This window comes from Rhinopithecus roxellana, chromosome 14 (assembly GCF_007565055.1).
Source record: "Rhinopithecus roxellana isolate Shanxi Qingling chromosome 14, ASM756505v1, whole genome shotgun sequence".
Classification (NCBI taxonomy): Eukaryota; Metazoa; Chordata; class Mammalia; order Primates; family Cercopithecidae; genus Rhinopithecus; species Rhinopithecus roxellana.
Window position 1 is genome coordinate 7595630 of NC_044562.1, and position 26254 is coordinate 7621883.

Below are 26254 nucleotides of genomic sequence, written 5' to 3' on the forward strand. Positions count from 1 at the left end.
ACATTTCTAGTGGCTTCTAGGCTTTGAGAAGTTGTTGATTAGAGCAGTTTCAAAAGGATATTTTTGAAGTTCTCACTGCACTTAGCTAGAAAAATAAGCTTGGCACTCAAGGCTCTCTGAAATTTATCCCAAATATCTATCAGTCTTATTTCTTCATAAATATTAAAATAAATCACCTCTGGTGAAATCGGTTTATTCAGTATCACCTCTACACACAGTACAATTCTAACCCTTGCACGCTTGCTCATACATGAAATGCCCTTCTGCCACCAGCTCTGGCTCTATAAATTCTTCAAAGGTTGTTTCCTCCATGAAGTCTCCCTGGCTTTCCTTACCCACTCTATCCAGCTTGCATTCTTAAAGCATTGAGAGGAGGGGGAATGCACAACTGGTACTTTATGAATGACCACTTTGTATCATTGTACAGATGTATTTATTGAACATCTACCATGAGCCAGGCCCTGTGTCAGGTGCTGGGGATGCAATGGTGAGCAAACACAGAGCAGGACTCCACCCTCACGCAGCTTACAGACTAACCAGGGAGATTCACATCAACCAAATCAAATCGTAGCTTTCTCTCTCTTCTCAAGTCTTAGCCATACCTCTCATTTTGCACTTAATATATATTATATTTTTTGTACATTTCTCTACTATTGTCTAACTACATTTAAAACTTTTGTGTTAAAAAAAGAAACAGAAAACAAAATCCCATTGGCCACGACTGCATTCCAGGAAGTGTGATGTACCATTCAGCACGTGTGATATAGCACATGTTCCTAACACATTATTTCTAATCCTCATTGCCGTCCTGTAATTTCTGGCATTATTGGCATCCTTTGCACATTAGGGATTCAAGTCCTAAAGGAATCATTGGCTTGCACCATGGACAGATAATACAAGGCAACATTAAATTTGGTGTATAGTCTTTAAAAGTAACTATAGCATAATCAGAAGAAATTCTTGTTTCCTCCTCCTACCCCCCAGTATTCTTAGAAGCTTAAGTTTCTCTTTATTTCTCTATGTTTTCCATTTTTTAAAAATGCATTTTTTAAAAAAATTTAAGAGCCAGGTGTCTCACTCTGTCACCCAGGTTGGAGGGTAGTGGTGTGATCATAGTTTACTGCAGCCTCAGACACCTGGGCTCAAGTAGTCCTCTTGCTTCAGCCTCCCAAATAGCTAGGACTACAGGTATGTGCCATCATACCAGACTAATATTTTTATTTTTGTTTTTATTTTGTAGAAGCGGGATCTTGGTCTTGCTATTGCCACGTTTGGTCTCAAACCCCTGGCTTCAAGTTATTATCCCACCTCAACCTCCCAAAGCACTGGAATTACAGACACGAGACAGACATCACACCTGGCCTCTAAATTCACCATTAACATATAAATAAAAACTTTTGTTCCTTCTTGGTGTGTTTCTCCAGAATGACCTGACAAAGTCCATTGATTACATGCAGTAACTCAGGAACATATAGTATACTTTGAGAGCGCCCTTTGATCTAGGAGAATGTGTTTAGTGAAGATGGCTGTGACATGCCCTTCAAAACATACACAGCCTGTCATCTGATAATGCAAGGTTGTATAAAGGAATCCTATTCTTTCATCTCTAAATTAGAGTTTAAGGGACTACTTAGGAATCAGCAGAACAGAGTGTACTAGCACTAAAATAACTTTCTATTAATGCATTCCCAAATCCTATCTTAAAGCACAGTATCTCTCTTTCCCTTTATGCTGTAGTTTGATCTGGTATTAACCACCTACAATGCTTAAAAAGAGAATCCTGAAGACTCTGTTGTGCTTCAGAAGAAAAAAAAGTCGACTGTCTTTACAATATAAAGTAGAGATATCTAGTTTTATTTGCTTGGGCTTTTCTTATTGCTGTTATTTGCTTGTTGGGGTTTTGGGGTCTGAAAAGTCATGGATAACTACTGGTCTTAGCAGTAAGTCCTATGCTCGGGCAGCGCAGCAAAATGGAGCTATATTTGCCTGTTTTCACACTGCTGATAAAGACATAACTAAGACTGGGCAATTTACACAAGAAAGAGGTTTACTGGACTTACAGTTCCACATGGCTGGGGAGACCTCACAATCATGGCAGAAAACAAGGAGGAGCAAGTCACATCTTACGTGGATGGCAGCAGGCAAAGAGAGAGCTTGCGCAGAGAAACTCCCGTTTTCAAAACCATCAGATTTCATGAGACCCATTCACTATCACGAGTACAGCATGGGAAAAACCCGCTCCCATAATTGAATAACCTCCCAATGGTCCCCTCCCACAACACGTGGGAATTATGGGAGCTACAAGACGAGATTTAGGTGGGGACACAGAGCCAAACGATATCAGGAGCATCATCAGATTTAAGTCAAATTATGAAGTGTCAACAGTTTGAAAGCCAGGAAGCAGAGATTAAAAATGGGGAATCTAGTATTCTACTTTATCTCTTTTCCTCTAAATGGGAAAACAACAATTTAAATGAGAGAGAAATGACAGCAAAGGCAGATCACTGAAGAACAGATAACAGAAGACAAGGAAAGAATGTATACCAAAGTGAAGCAAACGAAAAGAAGTCCTCGTTTCTTCATCTGTAAAATGGGGTTGATAATGGTGCTAACCTCAAGATGATCACATTGCAAAATTTCAGAGGACACCCACCACTCACATCATAATCAGTCATACACTGGTGGCCTCAATCTGTCTTATAGGAGTTCTGCAAATACTCAACAAGGAAGTATATTAAGCACATTGAAAAGTACCTGGCATGTAGTGAATGCTCAGCTCTCACTGGTTATTCTCTTTCTTTTTTTTTTTTTTTTTTTTTTTTTGAGGCGGAGTCTCGCTCTGTCGCCCGGATTGGAGTGCGGTGGCCGGATCTCAGCTCACTGCAAGCTCCGCCTCCCGGGTTTACGCCATTCTCCTGCCTCAGCCTCCCGAGTAGCTGGGACTACAGGCGCCCGCCACCTCGCCCGGCTAGTTTTTTTGTATTTTTAGTAGAGACGGGGGTTTCACCGTGTTAGCCAGGATGGTCTCGATCTCCTGACCTCGTGATCCGCCCTTCTCGGCCTCCCAAAGTGCTGGGATTACAGGCTTGAGCCACCGCGCCCGGCCTATTCTCTTTCTTAAATTTCTAATTTTCTTCTCCAATTGTTTCTTCTCTACTGCTCACTTCCACGGTGATCGGACTCCCCTTTTATCCACCAATTTTCTCAGTGATTTCATTTGTTATTAAAGTCATAAGTCTCCAAAACATCTTCCCTAAGGTCTAGATCGCTGAAAACTTCCCATAAAACACCCTCTAACTCTAGCTCTGACTTTTTATGTTGTTGTTGTTTGTTTTTTTGTGTGTTTGTTTGTTTGTTGTTTTGCTTTAGGAGTTCTACCACTTGCTTCCCAGTGGATTTAGAACAATTGTTCACCTAGACCTGAACAGTCCAATACGGAAGCCAATCACAGCTATCAACTACTAAGCACCTGAAATGAGATAAGTTCAAACTAAGATGCATTGCCAACATAAACTGCACACCAGATTTCAAAGACTTAGTAGGAAAGAAGAACGCAAAATTTCTCGTCAATAGTTTTTCACACTGATTAGGTTCTAAAGTGATAACATATATGATACATTGAGTTTAAATACATTATCAACATGAATTCTGCCTGTGTCTTCTTATTTTTTAATGCACCTATTGGAAAATTTAGAATTGCATATATGCCTCCTGTGTTTATTGGACATTACGGGCTTAGAGATTTTTAAAAAGACACATTTTTAAATCAACACTTTGGTCATTTACTAAAGGCATTTGTATCCTTTTCCTGCATTTCCATCGTAAACTGAGATCCTTATTTTTGTCCTCTTAACCTGGACCTTGTGCCTAGTTCAGCCTTCATCCAACTCCCAGGGAGCCCCGGAAGCCCTGTTGTAGCTCCCTGTGGTCAGGTTCATGCTGCCTCAGTTCCGACTACCTGACAGAATCACTTGCGTGTAGAGCTTTCCAGAGTATCCAAAAGCCCCAGCACCTGAAGTTTTCAGACCCTCCACAAAGGATTCAGAGGTCCAGCAGGAGTCACAAATTACTGCTTCGAGGCAACTTCCCCAAATATTGATATTTGCATGAAATATAACTGTAACACAGAAGAAAAAAATGTATTACAGACATCCGTTTCTGTTATTGCTTCACAAATAATGTAAGAAAGACCATGTTTACCCTGGAGAAGCCCATGCCCCCTGGTGCCGAAACTATAAAAGCACAACACAAACTAAACTTCCTCATGTCCTCAGGTCAGCATGCACTGAACTCAGAAGCAGCTTGTTATTTTAGTTTTTTAGGGAAAGACGATGCATCGACAATCAAGATGGTGCATTGATTTATAAATATAAATAGTATTACAAATGGTTTGTTTATTTTTGTACTAAATATTGGGTTTTTTGTTTATTTTCAAGTTATGCCTTTTCCCTCATCACATATTCCATGAGTTGCTCATTGATTTTTCACTGGTACCTACAGAGAATGATTAGGAACAAATCCTGTTACAGCTGTAAATCAGCCAAAAACTTGTTGATTTAAGATATCTGTTTGATTTTCTAAGCCAGATCTAGCTGGTAATTTATAACACCACCTGCTGGTAGGATGCCTACTGTGAACCTGTAAGACTTGGAAGGCTGAAAAACTAATTGCCTCCCAATGTCACTGCTAGAGGACATAACATGGTAAGAACTCATCGAAGCTCTTGGTATTAAGAATCTCTCTCATAAGCAGAGAAGGTGAAGATAAGCCAATACGTAAAACCCAAAATAGGAAAAAAAGTTCTCACTCTACAACTATTTTTTCCACCAGGGACTGCCCAACACTTAGCACAGAATCCGGCACATTGTAGGTGCTTGCAGAATATCTGTTAAATGTTGAATTAATTCATAAACAAGTTAACTATTTCTGATAAAATGCTGGCTGATACTATAATAAACTTGGAACTTGAATATCAGTAAGACTAAAAGAACTTTGATGGATTTTTATCATCATTTATATATAATTACCAATTATATGGCTCTTTTATTGCAATAGACAGTTTGGGTTAATAAAATGTAGTATAGCAGAGTAGTTAATAGCACGGATGTGGTTGAGAATACCGTGTTTGACATTAGTTAAATGGATGACTGCTGGCAAATTACTCAACTTCCTTGAACTTCATGTTTCACAATGAATATACATCAGTTTCATAATTATAATAACATTAATAAATTTTAAAAGTAAAAACAATGCTTCATGTAAGGAAATCATACTCCCAAAAGTAAGAGAATGGGTACCTATTTCTAAAATAGTATGTAAATATGATAAGGTGCTAGAACTATAAAAAAGTGTAATTATTTAGAAAATTAGATATTGACCAGAAATAAAAGGGCAGCATTAGAAATTTCTTTTTTCTAGAAAAAAAATAAAGAAGGAAATGTGGCTAAGTGAGAAATACATTTCTAGAATTGCAAATAATAACCCCAGTAATTATAAAGACATCACATATGAAAATTATCTAATAGTATTTTGGCTGAGTGCAGATGAGATCCTTGGGGGTGCTTTGTCTTCTGTATATCCTGAGCAGACTTTATTTGCTGTCCTGGGAGCCTCTAACGATGGAGTTACAAGGAGGTTTTACAGATCAAAAAATGCTTAGAGAACTGAAAACAGAGACGAGCCACCTCTCTGGAGGTGCACAGACCCAGAAACCTTGAGGGAGAGAAAGAGAACCCAGTGCTTCATTAGGGTTCAGACATTGACAAACTTGGGAGAAACAATGGGGGCCCCAAGACAGTGGGATGAATGAAAGTGTCTGTCAGCATGGGTCACACAAAGCAGCTGGTTTGAGACACAAAGGAAGCTGGGTGACCACGTTCAGCTGAGAAGTGGGTGTGAAGCAAGAACAAAGAAAAGTTTTAAATTGGTATACAGAACACATACATTTAATTCTGCTACTTCCTAAAATCCCAGTAAGACAACCACAAATAAAATCTTTACTTTTTTTTAATTTAAAGATTAAAGTCACAAAGTCAAAAATAATAAGGAAGATGAGTAAAAACACAAATTGGAAAAAACCGAAGGACTTGTAATAACTGCCTTAGCAGACTTAAGAAAGCTGAATACTAAGCCAATTGTGTTATGACTGAGAGGAAACTAGATTTGTAGGACCCAGAAAAGGCTCAGAAAAAGAGGGTTTCAGCTGTAATCAGAAACAGGAAGATCAGTTGAAAGTCTGCTTAAGAAATAAATGTTCCCAAAATCCTCTCCCCAACTTCAGATAGGTGGGCAAATTTCCCTTCCTCACTCCCGAAACTACAAAACAGAATCTCTGGACTGGAGAATATTAGACATCTTAGACGACTGGAAATGCAGAATTAACACAAAGAGATCAAGTGCAAGTTCACATACTGAATTTTGACAGCATTCCTTTCAGGCATGTATTGCCAGTCAACTGTACTACAAACTATGGGTGTAAGGCTTGTAGATTCCAAGGTAGAGACTGAAAGATTCTTCTCTGAGTATTCTGATCAGAGCAAGAGAAAAGTGCTAACAATATTGTCCTTTGGGCTCTCCAAGAAAATGATGAAAGCAAATCAACTTTCAGTGAAGCTCAGAGTTGACACCCACACACACAATGTGACCCATTGTTTAACATAATCAGGCAGCCACAGACCACTCTACAATTAGGAATAACCCTTAATATGAAAGACTGAGGCCAAAGCTTACAAAAACAAAGCAATTTGGAAAAAACAAAACAAAACAAAACAAAACAACAACAACAACAAAAAGCAATGCTACAGGGAGAAGATAATTCCAAAAAATGCAATTATATTATCAGAAAGATGAGAAAAGTTTATTTCATCAATAAATTGAAACAGAAAATAGCTCTTTCAATGTAGCAGCTTAACATGACCAAAAATTTAGTAGAAGGTTTGGAAGACAAAATTTAAAAAATCTTTCAAAGAGTGAAGGAAAAATGTAGTAAGGTAAAATATAGAACTAAAAGGTAAGGAGATAAAATGAGTCTAGGAGGAACAAGATCTGAATAATGAGCCTTTCAGAGAATGAGAGGAGGGAAGGAAGGAAGGAAGGAAGGAAGGAAGGAAGGAAGGAAGGAAGGAAGGAAGGAAGGAAGGAAGGAGGGAGGGAAGGAAGGAAGGAAGGAAGGAAGGAAGGAAGGAAGGAAGGAAGGAAGGAAGGAAGGAAGGAAGGAAGGAAGGAAGGAAAGAAGGAAGGAAGGGAAGAAGGGAGGGAGGGAGGGAGGGAGGAAGGAAGGAAGGAAGGAAGGAAGGAAGGAAGGAAGGAAGGAAGGAAGGAAGGAAGGAAGGAAGGAAGGAAGGAAAGGAGGGAGGAGAAAAAGAAAGAAGAGAAAAAGAAAGGAAGAAAATCATAAAATAAATGATTCAAGAAAACTTTCCAGCACTAAATGGTGTGTTTCCCACATAAAAGAGCCTATTGAGTGCTCAGCATAGTCGGTAAGCATAAACTCACACAAAAGGCATAATATCATGAAATGCTAGAGACAAGTGGAACAATTTAAAGGATCCAGGGAATGTAAGCCAATATAAGAAGTCACAAATTTAAAAACTTGAATGACTTGAGAATTTTCAATGACAATACAGATAGCTCGAAGTCAATAGACCAATACCTTCAAAATGTTGAGGGGAAATGATTAATGATTTACAACTTAGACAGCTACACTCAAACTATCAATGTATTGTGAAAAAAAAAAAAGTTTGTTTTTAAAAAAAGCCTTTCCAATATTCAGTGTCACCTATATTTTACCTAACATGCACATCTTCTCAAGAAGCTACTGAAGGGAAAAAAGTTTCATTAACACCGGAGAGTAAATCGAGAAAGAAGAATCCATGGCATGCAAGAAACAGAAAGACCAATTTAAGAGGCAAAGAGAGATCCTGGAATGCACTCTGCCACTGGTGAAGAGAACAGAACCAGAGCAGATTGGAACAGGTCAGAAGCCTTCAGGAGAGAAATCCTCAAGAAGATGAAGTTGAAGGGCTCCTAATTGACTTTGTACAGGGAGAAGATTTAAACAATTTGGAACGAAAGTTTGTAGTTGGACAACCCATAGTGTATAGCAAATTAAACAAATAAAAATATGAAACATTTATTAATTTTAGGAAAAACAAAATGTGTAGGAAAGAAAAAGTAATCACAGTCATTCATGTAGCTTAACCATGAATTTTTTTGTAATTGTCATAATATTGTAAAAATTAAATGTTTAGCCAAAGTTTTGATGCAACAATATTAGCAGGGTAAGAGGATGAGAAATAATGAAATAAATTTATAGCCTTCTTTCCCGTATTAGAAAGCCAATAGAAAATAACTGCTGCAGAAAACTGAACGATGGCAAGATCCTTATATTTAGAAAAATGGGAATGGGAAAAATTAGAAATACAAAACAGAAATAGGGCTGGGCGTGGTGGCTGATGCCTGTAATCCCAACACTTTGGAAGGCTGAGGTAGGCGGATCACTTGAGGTCAGGAGTTTGAGACCAGCCTGGACAACATAGTGAAACCTGGTCTCTATAAAAAATACAAAAATTAGCAGGGAATGGTGGTGTATGTCTGTAATTCCAGCTATTCAGGATGCTAAGGCAGGAGAATCACTTGAACCCAGGAGGCAAAGGTTATAGTGAGCTGAGATCATACCACTCAGCCTGGGTAACAGAGAGAGACTCTGTTTCGAAAAAAGAAAAACAAAAAAAGAAAAGCAGAAATAGAGAAAAATACTGAAAGTAGAAACAGAAAATTTAAAAATAAGAGTAAATACCAAAGGAATCAGATGAAGTAGATTGAAACGCTTGATTATGAGGTCCTAGTCTGTAACTGGGTAGGAGGTAAGCAGAAGACTACTGTTTTTCATAATAAATCTCACATAATAATTAAGTTTTTTAAGCCATGTATATCTTTTAGGAGAATAAAGTTGAATTTAAAAAGATGTATGAGGAGAAAAACAAGAAGGAGGAGAAGAAGGACAAAGCCATGTCATTAGAGCTCACACTGGGTTTCTCTAAAAATCTCCAGTGAAAGTTGGTCACAAGAAGCAAACATCATTTCCCTGCTGGCCACAGAAGGAGCCAGGCCCTAGAGGCTGACCCTTCAGAGAAGAATGATCACTCAGCCGCTTCAAGGGAAGCATCCCCTGGAAAGTACAGCAGCAGTCGTCACTGAAGGCAACAGATCTCAGTAAAGGACAACTGCAGATGTGCACACAGCCACTCCGACTGTCAATAGCCAAGTCCTTTCTACCATTTCCAATTCCATCACAACTAGAGAACCCCACCGAGAATGACTCAGGACCTAGGAAGATGGATGGACTTCTTGCTAACCAAGTTGATCATATTGAAAGAGTCAATGGAATTAACACCATTGACAGTGTTATGAACGACTTCACAGAGCTTCTTGGTTAATTGGCTATATGGAGTCCCGTGGAAGAAATCCCACAGAATGCTGAGAATACATGAATATATTTTGCCCAAATAAGATATATTTAATAAATTACAAATGGGGTTATAAGTAACTGTGTCTTGCAACAGGGTCTGAAGGGCCATATGAAAAATCCTTGCAACTTAAAGTATATCTCCCAAAGTTTTCTAGATGTTGAATGTCCCTCATTTCTGACCTCACATCATGAAATTTCTAAGATGACGCAGTGTATATAATTAGCAAGGCATGGTATAGTTACTAAGAGCCTAGGTTTTAGAAGTAATCAGACTGCCGGTCAAATATTAGCTTCACTGCTTTCTCATTTTATAACCTTACAAAGAGCTCTTTAAGTCTTTGCTTGTTCTTGTGAAAAATGATACAGTAATACTAAAAAGTTAGATTGCTGTAAGGATTATGAGGATATGTGTGTAAATCACTTAGTACTTTGTCTGGCATACAGAAAATGTTAAATAAATGATAGCTATTACTGTATTTTTAGGGAAGGATCATAGGAAGATCGGGGCGAAGGAACTAAAGTGTGTTGTGCTACCCGCTGCTTCCCTCCACATTCTAAAAATGCTATATGTACTCTTATTTAAACTTTGCAACTCACCCAAGGTCACAAAGATGGTATCTGGTGGATGATTTGAATATAGACCCATCTGACTTCAAAGAACATGCACTTTTCACTAAAAATTCCTAACCTGAATTCTGTTAGTGTATCATCAAACATGAATCCATCAGATCAAAATCCCTTTTCTCTTTTTGATCTCCACACATCATTTAGAAAGAAAGAGTCCTTTGAGGACATGGTACAGCTGAGAGAAAATGTTTGATCAGAAGAACGAAGTAAGCAAAGCCCCAAGAAATTTGGCACTACATAGAGGATGTCACACAGGGGTCCCCCAAATACCGAATGAATACATGTGAGCCCACCCAGATGCCAAGGGAGTGGGGACAATAAAGAGGAGTGAGGGAAAAATGAAAGAGAATTTAGAATTATATAGATCAACTACATAAAGGGGCCTATCCACATCCAAATACTTCCCAGGTTAAATATTTACATTTGTAATTATATTGGAAATCTTAATATTTTATTATTAATGTTTCAAACATTGAAAGTTAATTCATTCTAATTAATTAATTCTTAGTAATGTCAGTTATGTGCATTGCATACTCTATATCCTATACAGATGAAAAAGAACATAAATACAGCCTCTATCTTGAAGGCATTTATCAGGTGATTCTTTTGTTAAGACATTTTTCAGATAAAGATGACACTAACAATATACCCAAATGTTTGAGAAGAATCTAATGAGTGGTCCTCACAGTATCTATGGAAGGAATTCAGAAAGCAGAAGACAACTGTTGGTTGGATAAACCAGGGAAAGTTTCAGTTGAGTTAAGCCTTAAAAATGGATTTAATTTGAACTCACAGAAGAAGAGAGGAGAATGATGGGTGTCAGTGGCTAGAGGGTGAGGAAAATGGGAAGATGTTTGTCAAAGGATACAAACTTTCAATTATAATATAAACTAGTTTCAGGGATCTACTGTACAGTATGGATGGTTATGGATGTGTTAATTTTATTGTGGTAATCATTACACAATGTATAAATATATATATACACACACACATATATCACATTATCACATTGCACATGTTGAATATATAAAATATTTGCCAATTACTATTTTAAAATTAAAAAAGAAAATGAATTTGACTAGAAATAAAGGGAGAAACAGGATTGTGGAGGAGGCAATGCGGTGAATTCATGGACATGAGAAGGCCACAGTATGTTGCAGGGACAGTGATTTGCTTTCACTGGAGGTGCCAATCTAGGTTTAGAAACTATAAAAGATAAGGCTGAAAAAAATAGGATGTTGCTAAATAACATATAAATTCTAATGTCAGGCTGGGGAGTTTAAACTATATCTTCTAATAGGAAGGAACCATTAAGGTTTGGGTTTTTGTTTGTGTCTTTGTTGTTGTAGTCTAAGAATGATTATCAAAACTCCTTAAAATTCCATCCCCCATCATTTCTACATAGTTTGATCTATAGATTCAAAATGCAATCCAAATATAAATAACAGAAAGTTTTTTTTGTAGATGTTGACATGCTTATTCCAAACTTTACATGGAAAGGCAAAGGAACTAAAATAGGTAATTCCGAAATTCTGAAAAAGAGAAGAACAAAGTCAGAAGCCTCACATTACCCATTTGTAAGACTTATTCTTATAAAGGTACAGGAATCAAGTTGATCCTGTATTGTCAAAAAGATAGACACACAGATCAATCAAACAGAATAGAAAGCCCAGAAATAGATCTACACAAATAGTTAACTGATTTTTGATAAAAATTCAAAGGCAATTCAACGAAGAAAAGCTTCTCTACAAATGATGCTTGAATAATTGGACATCCATATGGGAAAAAGAAGAAGAAAAAACAAAAAATCTCCAAATGGCGATAGACCTAAAGGTATCATGTAAAAGTAAAGGTAATATCTTCCAGGCAATACCTGTGTTGCATTGGTTTGTCAATATGTTTTTAGATACAATACTAAAAGCATACACCATTAAAGAAAATATTGATTGACTGGACTCTATAAAAGTTTTAAGCTCTAGCTCCACAAAAGACACTGTTGAGAGAATTAGCAGACAACCCACAGAATGGGAGAAAATACGTAAATCACGTGTCTGATAAAAGACATGTACCAAGATTGTATAAATACTCTCAAACTCAATAATAAAAAACCAAGCACCACAATTAAAAAATAGGTAAAACATTTGAACAGACACTTTAGCAAAGAAAATATATGGATGGCAGGTGGATGTGGTGACTCACACCGGTAATCCCAACACTTTGGGAGACTGAAATGGTTGATCTCGGTCAATTCCGAAATGGTTGATTTCGGTTCAATTGCTTGAGCCCAGGAGCTCCAGACCAGCCTGAACAACCTAATGAGACCCCATCTCCACAAGAAATATGAAACATAGCCAGGTATGGTGGCATGCACCTGTAGTCCCAGCTACTCAGGAGGCTGAAGTGGAGGACTCATTGAGCCTGGGAGGTTGGGTCTGCAGTGAGCCATGATCAAACCACTGCACTTCATCCTGGACAGCAGAGCAAGGCCTTGTCTCAAAATATACGTATATATGTATATATGGATGGCAAATTTGTGCACACATATATGCTCAGCATCATTAGTCTCTAGGGAAATGCAAATTAAATACACAATGGCATGCCATTATACATGTATTAAAATAGTTTAAATCTGTGTTTTATTCTTTCATTGACAAATAAAAATTGTATACATTTGTTGTGTACAACATACTGTTTTGAAACATGTATATGTTGTGGAATGGCTCAAGCAAGCTAATTCACATATGCATATGATAAGTATGAGAACGTATTTATCATTTTATGGTGAGAAGACTTAACATCTACTCTCTGAGAGATATGTGGTTTAGAATTTTAAAAATTTGACAATATCAAATATGAGTGAAGACATGGAGCAACTGCAACTCTCAAACACTTCTGGTAGGAATTCACAATAGTACAGACACTTTGGAAAACAGTTAAACATACATTTATCACATAACACAGTGGTCCCACTAATAGCTATTTGTTCAAGTGAGTTGAAAAATCTAGGTTCACACTACTTTATTTGTAATTACCAAAACTGGGAAATAACCTACATATTCTTCAACAGGAAAATGTATAAACAAACTCTAAAACATCTACAAAATACAATATAGGAACTGCCTATTGATTCATGCAACTATTTAATACATGGATGAAGCTTAAAGACATTTTGCTAAGTGAAAGAAATCAGATTCCAAAGGCTACATGATTTTTGATATTCAGGAAAAGGAGAAACTATCACAATGGAAAAATAAATCAGTGGTTAACAGGGTTTGGGGTTGTGGGGATGGGCTTACAAAGGGACAGCATAACACAATTGTGAGGGAATTAGAACTGTTCTATATGATACATAACTGCATGCATTTGCATAAAACCATGACACAGTACATAGCAAAGAGAATTTTACTGTATGAAAATATTTATTTCAAAAAGCTAAAACAAGACCACTTCTATTTCATACTGATCATAATTTTCTTTAATCAGAAATATGCTAACCAGAATTAAGGGGTAAAAGCTGATCTGTCTCTTACCAGGTCAAATGCATAAGTCTGACTCAGTTCACAACACTGACAAACAAAAATTGTATATATTTATTGTGTATGTCATGATTTGCTCCCCATTATTTCTTCCGGATGGTCAATGAAGAGATAAAAATACAGATACTTTTGACTTTACCTATGACCCCACCCAGTTTCTTCTCTGTGCAGGAAGACGTGGCTACTATGTGTTTCTCTTTTGTGATCCTACAAATATATTTTGGATCATTCTACTCCCAAAAGAGGCTCTCAAAAGTTCCAAGAAAAAAAAATTAAGAAATTTAAATAGTTCTTGAATAAACCAATATGTTTAATTTTCTTTTTTCTCATGTTTTCCGAAATCTAGTTGAACTCAGAATTTTTTCTTCATGTAAATATTTTAACTTTCCTTGGAGTTTGTTTCATAAAGTAACATACTTTGAGAAAAACTTATTGATGTTGGATATCACCGTTTGGACTTTGTACAATACTTAAAAGATTAATTTGGAGTCGTAAAAAGTGTTGAAATCATGAGGAATTTGAGAGGTTAAGATGAATTGCTTTTACTGTCTATTCAGAGACTGTCTTATAGACAAGACTCATATATATATACTTTATATATACTATATATAATTATATAATCTTATATAATATATAACTTTACATAATTATATAATTTCATATGTAATATATAATTATATGCTTTTATATATAACATATATGTAGGGTATATTATATATGTTATATATGTAATATATAACATAGCGTATTTTATATATAACATACATGAGTATATGTGTTATATATGTTATATATTATATACATGAGTATATATGAGTATATAATATATAACACAAAATATATACATATATGTTATATATTAAATACATATGTCATACATACTAAGTATATGTATAACATATATAAAATATATATATAACATATATATGTAACTTTTCTTTTCTTTTTTTTGAAATGGTGTTTCACTCTTGTTGCCCAGACTGGAGTGCAATGGCACGATCTCGGCTCACCGCAACCTCTGCCTCTCAGCAATTGCCTTCAAGCGAGCCTCCTGCCTCAGCCTCCTGAGTAGCTGGGATTATAGGCATGTGCCACCACGCCTGGTTAATTTTGGATTTTTAGTAGAGACGGGGTTTCTCCATGTTGATCAGGCTAGTCTCAAACTCCCAACCTCAAGTGATCCTCCAGCCTTGGCCTCCCAAAATACTGGGACTACAGGCATGAGCCACTACGCCCGGCCTGTAACCTTTTCAAAACCACAGTCTACATGGTTCGGTCCCAGAGAGGCGCCACGATTTGAAGAACCCAATCCATGCAACTGAAGCTAATTTCAAAATGACTTAGATTTCTAATTTTTTGAATACAATGAAAAGCATGTATAGACCATACAATACTTTTTAGACTCTTCTTTTTCCTTTCCACTGCATTTATACTAAAACTTCTTCTACCTCTCTCTTCTTTTTTGTTTTTTGATATATTTTAAAATTTAAATTTATTGTAATATTTTTTTGTAGAAATGGGGGTCTGTTTGTTTCCCAGGCTGGTTTCAAACTCCTTCTGCCTTGTGATGGTTAATACTAGTGTCAACTTGATTGGGTTGAATGATGCAAAGTATTGTTCCTGGGTGTGTCTTGGAGGGTGTGGCCAAAGGAGATTAACATTTGAGTCGGTGGACTAGGAGAAACAGACTCACCCTCAGTCTGTGTGGGCACCATCTAATCAGCTACTAGCCTAAAAGTAGGCATGGAAACGGTAGACTGGTTGAGTCTTCCGGCCTCCATCTTTCTCCCTACAGGATGCTTCCTCCCTTCGGACATCAGACTCCAAGTTCTTCAGCTTTGCTACTCATGAACTTACACCAGAGATTTGCCAAGGACTCCTGGGACTTCTGTCACAGACTGAAGGCTGCACTACCGGCTTCCCTACTTTTGAGGTTTTGGGAATTGGTCTGGCTGCCTCCTTAGCTTACCGGCCGCCTATTGTGGGACTTCACTTTGTGATCATGTCAGTCAATTCTCTTAACAAACTTTCCTTCATATATTCATCTATGCTATTAATTCCATCCCTTTAGAGAACCCTGACTAATACACACCTCAACCTCCCAAAGTGCTGGGATTACAGGAGTGAGCCACTGCCACCGCGCCCAGCCTCTCTCCTTTACAGTTTCTGGAACCCTCACTACCTCCTCTCTTTTTGTTTCACTTCACTCTCCATTTACACTTGAATTACCACCATTAAAGCCCACCAAGAAATCTGATAAGGTAGGACTTGTCTTAAGGAGAAGAGGGGGAAACAATTAGTACATCCATGCAGAATCCTCTTTCGCAAGCAAATAAAGGGAAAGTCAAGAAATGCTCCTGTGATAATATTTATTCCATTACATACCAGAAAGGGGCATAGTCATTCTAGAGGAAGGCATTTAAGCCCAAATGATCAGGCAATTGACATTAAGTGGACTGAGGGACTCAGTGCTTACTGACCAATTATGATCTGTATGACCAATTTTAAGCTGTAAATGAAAGAGAGTATAACCTGGCAGGATGGCATGAGCCTGTAGTCTCAGCTAATCGGGATGCTTCAGCAACAGGATTGCTTGAGCTCAGCCCAGGAGTTTCAGGCTGTCGTGCACTTGTGAATAGCTACTGGACTTTATCCTGGGCAACATAGTGAGACCTCATCTGTAACTCAATTTAAAACAGAGAGGATCATTGTATCCTCTGGAGATTATGCCAGTCAAGGTTCAGTTAGGGAAGCAGGGCTACTATGAGTGATTGCCAATTTTTCTGTTAGAAATTAGACATTATGCAATTATGGCAGTGGCTGAGGAAGTGAAAATTCAGAAGGAGGAGTTGAAGCATCAGCAAGGGGTCACCAACTGTTCTTGGTGCAGCACTGATGCAGGTAAAAAACTGGAGCTCTCAGGATGTTCTGAAAGGCCCAGCAGGGTCATGAAGGAGCAATCCATGGGAGGGTGTTGCATCTGTGTGTTCACTGCCCCTATGAATCCACCACCCAGCATCTAGTGGTGGGTCTGGGGTAGCCTTGGCGAGCAGGGACAGCAGTAGGGAAAATAAACAGATGGGACAGAGAGGGAGGACAGGGTGGAGCTGCTGGGTTCACTCTGGGGCCATCTATTACCACAGATTGAGAAGATTTTTTAGAGCAGAACGGCTGCTACAGAGCTTCTGCGTTCTAGACCAGGTCTCATGTGAGTTCCATATTGGTCAATTCTAACCCAGCTATAGATGGAAAAATATACTGGGAAATCTGGGTCCCAGTTTGATGAGGTTACACAGAGAAACCCATCACAGGGGTCATGAGTAAAATAAAGAAATACAACATATCTTATATTAAGACTTAACAAGCATTGGGAGGATTCCCACTCAGTGTCAGACATTGTGCCAGATTTCTCTCTCGCGCTCGCTCTCTCGCTTTCTCTCTCAATCTCTCTGTCTTCTCTCTCTCTCTCTCTCTCTCTCACACACACACACACACTCACCTCTTTAGAAGCATCACCTTACATGCTACTTTCCCCACCCCTATTTCTGTAGTCCCAGTAAAAGAAATATGAAGAGATGTTTGGAAAGATCTGGAATGTTATTCACAAGATGCAAACAGCAGTATAGTCTGAGACAACGCTGTGCAATGCTTAGGAGAGAAAGCTCTAGAGTTTGAGTCCAAATCCTGGTCTTGTCATATGATAACTAAATGATCTTGGGGAAAATGCTTCATTTCTCTATTCTTTTATTGTTATTATTATTATTATTATTATTATTATTATACTTTAAGTTCTGGGATACATGTGCAGAATGTGCAGGTTTGTTACACTGGTATACATGTGCCAGTGTGGTATGCTGTGCCCATCAATCCATCATCTACATTAGGTATTTCTCTTAATACTATCCCTCCCCTTGCACCCAACCCCCCAAAAGGCCCCAGTGTGTGATGTTTCCCTACCTATGCCCATATGTTCTCATTGTTCAACTCCCACTTATGAGAGAGAACACGTGGTGTTTGCTTTTCTGTTTCTGTGCTAGTTTGCTGAGAATGGTGGTTTCCATTTTCATCCATGTCCCTGCAAAGGACATGAACTCATTCTTTTTTATGGCTGCATAGTATTCCATGGTGTATGTGTGCCACATTTTCTTGATCCAGTCTATCACTGGGGGACATTTGGGTTGGTTACAAGTCTCTGCTATTGTGAATAGTGCTGCAGTAAACATACGTGTGCATGTGTCATCATAGTAGAACGATTTATAATCCTTTGGGTATCTATCCAGTAATGTGATTGCTGGGTCAGATGGTATTTGTAGTTCTAGATCCTTGAGGAATCACCACACTGTCTTCCACTATGGTTGAACTAATTTACACTGCCACCAACAGTGTAAACGCATTCCTATTTCTCCACATCCTCTCCAACATCTGTTTCCTCACTTTTTAATGATCACCATTCTAACTGGCGTGAAATGATATCTCATTGTGGTTTTGGTTTGCATTTCTCTTATGACCAGTGATGATGAACTTTTTTTCATATGTTTGTTGGGCAAATAAATGTCTTCTTTTGAGAAGTGTCTGTTCATATTCTTTGTTCACTTTTTGATGGGGTTGTTTAATTTTTTCTTGTAAATTTTTTTTATGTTCCTTGTATATTCTAAATATTAGCTCTTTGTCAGATGGATAGATTGCAAAAATTTTCTCCCGTTCTGTAGGTTGCCTGTTCACTCTGATGATAGTTTTGTTTGTTTGTTTGTTTGTTTGCTTGCTTTTTCTGTGCAGAAGCTCTTTAGTTTAATTAGATCCCATTTGTCAATTTTGGCTTTTGTTGTAATTGCTTTTGATGTTGTAGTCACAAAGTTTTTGTCCATGCCTATGTCCTGAATGGTGTTGCCTAGGTTTTCTTCTAGGGTTTTTATAGTTTTAGGTCTTATGTTTAAATCTTTAATACAATGAGCTAATTTTTGTGAAAGGTATAAGGAAGTTGTCCAGTTTCAGTTTTCTGCATATGGCAAGCCAGTTTTCCCAACACCATTCGTTAAATAGGGAATCCTTTCCCCGTTGCTTGATGTGTGGTGTTATTTCTGATGCCTCTGTTCTGTTCCTTTCATCTATATATCTGTTTTGATACCAGTATCATGCTATTGTGGTTACTGTTGTCTTGTAGTATACTTTGAAGTCATGTAGCATGATGCCTCCAGCTTTGTTCTTTTTGCTGAGGCTTGTCTTGGCTATATAGACTCTTTTTTGGTTCCACATGAAATTTAAAGTAGTTTTTTCTAATTCTGTGAAGAAAGTCACTGGTATCTTGATAGGAATAGCATTGAATCTATAAATTACTTTGGGCAGTATGGCCATTTTCATGATACTGATTCTACCTATCCATAAGTATGGAATGTTTTTCCATTTGTTTGTGTCCTTTCTTATTTCCTTGAGCAGTGGTTTATAATTCTCCTTGAAGAGGTCCTTCACATGTTTTGTAAGTTGTATTCCCAGATATTTCATTCTCTTAGGTGCAATTGTGAGTGGGAGTTCACTTATGATCTTATGATTTGGTTCTCTGTCTATTATTGGTGTATAAGAACACTTGTAATTTTTGCACACTGATTTTTTATCCTGAGACTTTGCTGAAGTTGCTTATCAGTTTAAGGAGTTTTGAGGCTGAGATGATGAGGTTTTCTAAATATACAACCATGTCATCTGCAAACAGATTTAATTTGACTTCCTCTCTTCCTATTTGAATACCCTTTATTTCTTTCTCTTCCCCGATTGCCCTGGACAGAACTTTCAATGCTATGTTGAATAGGAGTGGTAGAGAGGACATCCTTGTCTTGTGCCGGTTTTCAAAGGGAATGCTTCCGGCTTTTGCTCATTCAATATGACATTGACTGTAGCTTTGTTATAAATAGCTCTTATTATTTTGAGATATGTTCCATCAATACCTAATTTATTGAGTGTTTTTAGCATGAAGAGGTGTTGAATTTTAGCAAGGGCCTTTTCAGCATCTATTGAGATAATCATGTGGTTTTTGTTATTGGTTCTGTTTATGTGATGGGTTACATTTATTGATTTGCATATGTTGAACCACCTTTGCATCTCAGGATGAAGACAACAGGATTGTGGTGGATAAGCTTTATAATGTGCTGCTGGATTTGGTTTGCCAGTATTTTATTGAGGATTTTCACATTGATGTTCATCAGAGATAGTGCCCTGAAATATTCTTTTTTTGTGTATTTCTGCCAGGTTTTGGTATCAGGGCGATGTTGGCCTCATAAAATGAGTTAGGGAGGAGTCTCTCTGTTTCTATTGTTTGGAATAGTTTCAGAAGGAATGGTACCAGCTCCTCTTTATACCTCTGGTAGAATTCGGCTGTGACTCTGTCTGGTCCTGGGCTTTTTTTGGTTGGTAGGCTATTAATTACTGCCTCAATTTCAGAACTTGCTATTGGTCTATTCAGGGATTCAGTTTCTTCCTTGTTTAGTCTCGGGAGGGTGCATGTGTCCAGGAATTTATCCATTTCGCCTTGATTTTCTAGTTTATTTGCGTAGAGGTATTTTTAGTATTCTCTCATGGTAGTTTGTATTTCTGTGGGATCAGTGGTGATATCCCCTTTATCATTTTTTACTGTGTCTGTTTGATTCTTCTCTCCTTTCTTTTTATTAGTCTGGTTAACAGTCTATCTATTTTGTTAATCTTTTTAAAAACCAGCTCTGAGATTCATTGATTTTTTGAAGGGTTTTTTGCGTCTCTATCTTCTTCAGTTCTGCTCTGATCTTAGTTATTTCTTGTCTTCTGATAACTTTTAAATTTGTTTGCCCTTGCTTCTCTAGTTCTTTTAATTGTGATGTTAAGGTATTGATTTTTATCTTTCCCACTTTCTCATGTGGGCAGTTAGTGCTATAAATTTCCCTCTAAATACTACTTTAGCTGTGTTCCAGAGATTCTGGTACATTGTGTCTTTGTTCTCTTTGCTTTTGCTTTCAAATAACTTATTTATTTCTGCCTTAATTTTGCTATTTACTCAGTGGTCATTCAGGAGCAGGTTGTTCATTTTCCATGTAGTTATGCAGTTTCGAGTGAGTTTGTTAATCCTGAGTTCTAATTTGATTGCAATGTGGTCTGAGAGACTGTTTGTTATGATTTCCATTCTTTTGCATTTGCTGAGGAGTGTTTTACTTCCAAGTGTGTGGTCGATGTTAGAATAAGTGCTATGCGGTCCTGAGAAGAATATATATTCTGTTGATTTGGGGTGGAGAATTCTGTAGATGTCTATTAGGTCCGCTTGGTGCAGAGCTGAGTTCAATTCCTGGATATCCTTGTTAACTTTCTGTCTCGTGGATCTGCCTAAGTTGACAGTGGGGTGTTAAAGTCTCCCATTATTATTGTGTGTGAGTCTAAGTCTCTTTGTAGGTCTCTAAGAACTTGCTGTATGAATCTCAGTGCTCCTGTATTGGGTGCATAAACATTTAGGATAGTTAGCTCTTCTTGTTACATTGATCCCTTTACCATTATGTAATACCCTTCTTTGTCTTTTTTGATCTTGGTTCATTTAAATTTTGTTTTATCAGAGACTAGAATTGCAACCCATTTTTTTTTCTTTCCATTTGCTTGGTAAATCTTCCTCTATCCCTTTATTTTGAGCCTCTCTTTGTCTTTGCACATGAGATGGGTCTCCTGAATACAGCACACTGATGGGTTTTGACTCTTTATCCAATTTGCCAGTCTGTGTCTATTAATCAGGGCATTTAGCCCATTTACATTTAAGATTAATATTGTTATGTGTGCATTTGATCCTGTCATTATGATGCCAGCTGGTTGTTTTGCCCATTACTTGATGCAGTTTCTTCATAGCGTTGATGGTCGTTACAATTTGGTATGTTTTTCCAGTGGCTGGTATTGGTTGTTCCTTTCCATGTTCAGTGCTTCCTTCAGGAGCTCTTTTAAGGCAGACCTGGTGGTGACAAAATCCCTCAGCATTTGCTTGTCTGTAAAGGATTTTATTTCTCCTCTTATGAAGCTTAGTTTGGCTGGATATGAAATTCTGGGTTGAAAACTATTTTCTTTAAGAATGTTGAATATTGGCTCTCACTCTCTTCTGACTTACACGGTTTCTGTAGAGAGATCTGCTGTTAGTCTGATGGGCTTCCTTTTGTGGGAAACCCAACCTTTCTTTCTGGCTGCCCTTAACATTTTTTCCTTCATTTCAACCTTGGTGAATCTGAGAAGATTATATGTCTTGGGATTAATCTTCTCAACGCATATCTTTGTGGTGTTCTCTGTATCTCCTGAATTGAATATTGGCCTGTCTTGCTAGGTTGGGAAAGTTCTCCTGGAAAATATCCTGCAGAGTGTTTTCCAACTTCGTTCTATTCTCCCTGTCACTTTCAGGTACACCAATCAAGTGTAGATTTGGTCTTTTCACACAGTCCCATATTTCTTAGAGGCTTTGTTCATTCCTTTTCATTTTTTCTCTATTCTTGTCTTCACATTTTATTTTATTAATTTGGTCTTCAATCTCTGATATCCTTTCTCCCACTTGATTGATTTGGCTATTGATACTTGTATATGCTTCATGAAGTTCTTGTGCTGTGTTTTTCAGCTCCATCAGGTCATTTATATTCTTCTCTAAACTGGTTATTCCAGTTAGCATTTCCTGTAATCTTTTATCAAGGTTCTTGGCTTCCTTGGATTGGGTTAGAACATGATCCTTTAGCACAGAAGAGTTTGTTATTACCCACCTTCTGAAGCCTACTTCTGTCACACTCATTCTCCATCCAGTTTTGTTCCCATGGTGGCAAGGAGTTGTGATCCTTTGGAGGAGAAGAGGCATTCTGTTTTTTGGAATTTTCAGCCTTTTTGTGCTGGTTTTTCCTCCTCTTCATGAATTTATATACCTTTGGTCTTTGATGGTGACTCTTGGATGGGGTTTTTGCATGGTTGTCCTTTTTGTTGATGTTGATGCTATTGCTTTCATTTTGTTAGTTTTCCTTCTAACAGTCAGGCCCCTCTTCTGCAGGTCTGTTGGAGTTCTGGATGTTCACTCCAGACCCTGTTTTCCTGGATATAACCAGCAGAGCCTGCAAAACAGCAAAGATTGTTTCCTGCTTCTTCCTCTGGAAGCTTCATCTCAGAGAGGCACCAACCAAATGCCAGCCAGAGCTCTCCTGTATGAGGTGTCTGTCGACCCCTGCTGGGAAGTGTCTCCCCGTCAGGAGGCACAGGGGTCAAGGATCCACTTGAGGAATCAGTCTGTCCCTTAGCAGAGCTCGAGTGCTGTTTTGGGGAATCTGCTGCTCTCTTCAGAGCCAGCAGGCAGGAATGTTTAATTCTGCTGAAACTGTGCCTACAACCACCACTTCCCTCATGTGTTCTGTCCGAGGGAGATGGGAGTATTAGCTATAAGCTCCTGACTGGGGTTGCTGCCTTTCCTTCAGAGATGTCCTTCCCAGAGAGATGGAATCTGGAGATGCAGTCTGGCTACAGCAGCTTTGCCGAGCTGCAGTGGGCTTCGCCTAGTCCCAACTTCCCTGCCACTTTGTTTACACTATGAGGGCCAAACCACCTACTCAAGCCTCAATAATGGCAGATTCCCTTCCCCCTACCAAGCTCAAGCATCCCAGGTCAACTTCAAACTACTGTGCTGGCAGTGAGAATTTCAAGCCAGTGGATCTTAGCTTGCTGGGCTCTCCGGGAGTGGGATCCACTGAGCAAGACCACTTGGCTCCCTGACTTCAGCTCCCTTTCCAGGGAGTGAATGGTTCTGTCTTGCTGGCACCACTGGGGTATGAAAAAAAAATCTGGCAGCTAGCTTTGTGTCTGCCCAAGCAGCACCCAGTTTTATGCTTGAAACCCAGAGCCCTTGTGGTATAGGCAGCTAAGGAAATCTGGTATGTGGGTTGTGAAGACAGTGAGAAAAGTGTAGTATCTGGGCTGCATAGCACCGTCCCTTATGGCACAGTCTCTCACAGCTTCCCTTGGCTAGGGGAGGGACTTCCCCAACCCTTTGCACTTACTTGGTGAGAAAACGCCCCACCCTGCTTCTGCTCACCCTCCGTGGGCTGCACCCACTGTCTAACCACTCCCAGTGAGATGAACCAGGTACCTCAGTTGGAAATGCAAAAACTGCCTGCTTTCTGTGTTGATCTCACCGGGAGCTGCAGACTAAAACTGTTCCTATTTGGCCATCTTGCTCTTATCTCCATTTCTCTATTCTTTAGCTTTGCCATTGTAAACTTCAGCTAATATCTACCTTATAAGATTGTTTTATTGGTTATATGTGATAGTATACATACAGCACCTGAAATGTAAAAAAATAAAGAGCTCAATTTAGAAACAATAAAAAGTAAGTGTAAGATGGCCAGTTAGAAGCAGCTGAAGTCCACAGCAGTCACAGAGAGTGAACGAAAGTGATGAGTGAATTCAGCACCCTCAACTGAAACATACAGGCTCTCACTTTGGGACTGACTAGGCAAATAACTCAACCCACAGAGAACAAAGAAAAGTAGGGTGGAGGTGACAGTGCTCCAGCCAGGAGCAGCACTGAGCCAAAGGAACCCCAACCCCCAGCCAAGGGAAGCAGTGAGTGATTATGCCACCCCACCCCAGAAACTATGCTTCTCCCACTGACCTTTACAACCTGTGAATCAGGAGATCCCATTGGGAGCCCATGCCACCAGGGCCTTGGGTCCAATATACAGAGCTGTGTGGAGTCTCAGCAGAGCCCAGGCACACACAGAGACCTGGGAGTTTTACATGTTCTGGCCCCAGGATCCCTTGCAATGTAGGAGATCCATGTGTACATATGGAATCAGCCCCCAAGGAAGGGGGGTGAATCCAGGGAGCCAAGCACTGTCATTCTGCAGCCCCACTTCTATGGTACCTCACAAGTTAAGACTCACTGGCTTGGAATTTTAGCTAGCCAATGGCAACAGGTTGGAGTCGGCCCAAGACAGGACCAAGCTCTTTGGGGAAGGGGCAGCCACCATGTCTGTAGTTTGGTAGACTCAGCCACTGCAGCCTGTCAGCTTTGAAGAATAAAAATGGTTTGGATGAAGAAGAGTCCCCACAACACAGTGCAGCTGCTTTGCCAGATCGTGGCCAGACTGCTTCTTTAACCAGGACCCTGATCCATTCCCACAGATCTTTCCAACCTGTGAATTAGGAGATCACCTTGGGAGCCTACACCACCAGGGCATTGGGTCCAATACATAGATAGAGCTGTGTGGAGCCTCAGTGAGTGAGGCTCTGGGTGGGACCACCCCTTGGGGCCTTCAGTCACTCCAGTCAGGGTTCTGTGGACAGAGTGCTGACCTCTCTGGACAGATCTCCCAAGGTGAGTGGTGGCAACTATCTCTGTGGTTTGGTAGACTCAACCATTCCAGCCTACCAGCTTTGAAGAATACAAATGGTCTGGACAAGGAAGGGTTCCCTCTAATGTGGCCAGATTTCTTTTTTAAGCAGGTCCCCGATCTTGTTCCTCCTGCCTGAGTGAGACCTCCCAAGAGGGATCTCCAGTCACCTTCTACTGGCACATTTGGGCCAGCAATGAGTCAGCCCTTCCCTGGAATGGAGCTTCCAAAGGAAGGAGCAGATTGCCATCTTTGCTATTTTGCAGGCTTCACTGGTGGTACCTCCAGGTATGGGAAAAACTGAGGCAACTAGGGTCTGAAACAGACCCCAGCAAACTGCAGCAGCCCTATAAAGAGTGACCTGAAGGTTAAAAGAAAAACAAACAAAGAGAAAACAACAGCAACAACAAAAAGACCCCACAAAAACACCATTCAAAGGGAAGTAACCTCAAAGATTAAATGTAGATAAATCCACAAACACAAGAAAGGATCAATTCAAAAAAGCTGAAAACTCAAAAAGTCAGAGTCCCTCTTCTCTTCCAAATGACTGCAACACCTCTCCAGAAAGAACACAGAACTGGGCTGAGGCTGAGATGGCTGAATTCACAGAAACAGGCTTCAGAAGGTGGGTAATACTGAACTTCACTGAGCTAAAGGAGCATGTTTTAACCCAATGCAAAGAAGCTGAGAATCATGATAAAATAATGCAGGAGCTGATAGAATAGCCAGTTTAAAGAGGAACATAACCAACCTGACAGAGCTGAAAAACACAACACAAGAACTTCACAATGCAATCACAAGTATCAATAGCAGAGTAAGACCAAGCAGAGGAAAGAATCCCAAAACTTGAAGACTATCTTTCTAAAATAAGACAGGCAGACAAGAATAGAGAAAAAATAATAAAAAGGAAAGACCAAAACCTCTGAGAACTATGGTATTATGTAAAGAGATCAAACCTATGACTGATTGGGGTACCTAAAAGATACAATGGAATCAAGTTGGAAAACATACTTCATGATATCATCCAGGAGAACTTCCCCACCTAGCAAGACAGGCCAACACTCAAATTCAGGAAATCCGGAGAACTCCAGTAGGATACTCCATGAGAAGATCAACCCCAAAACAAATAATCATCAGTTCTCCAAGGTCAAAATGAAAGAAAAAATGTTAAGGGCAGCCAGAGAGAAAGGCCAGGTCACCAACAGAGGGAAACCCATTAGACTAACAGTGGACCTCTCACTAGAAACTCTGCAAACCAGAAGAGATTGGAGTCCAATATT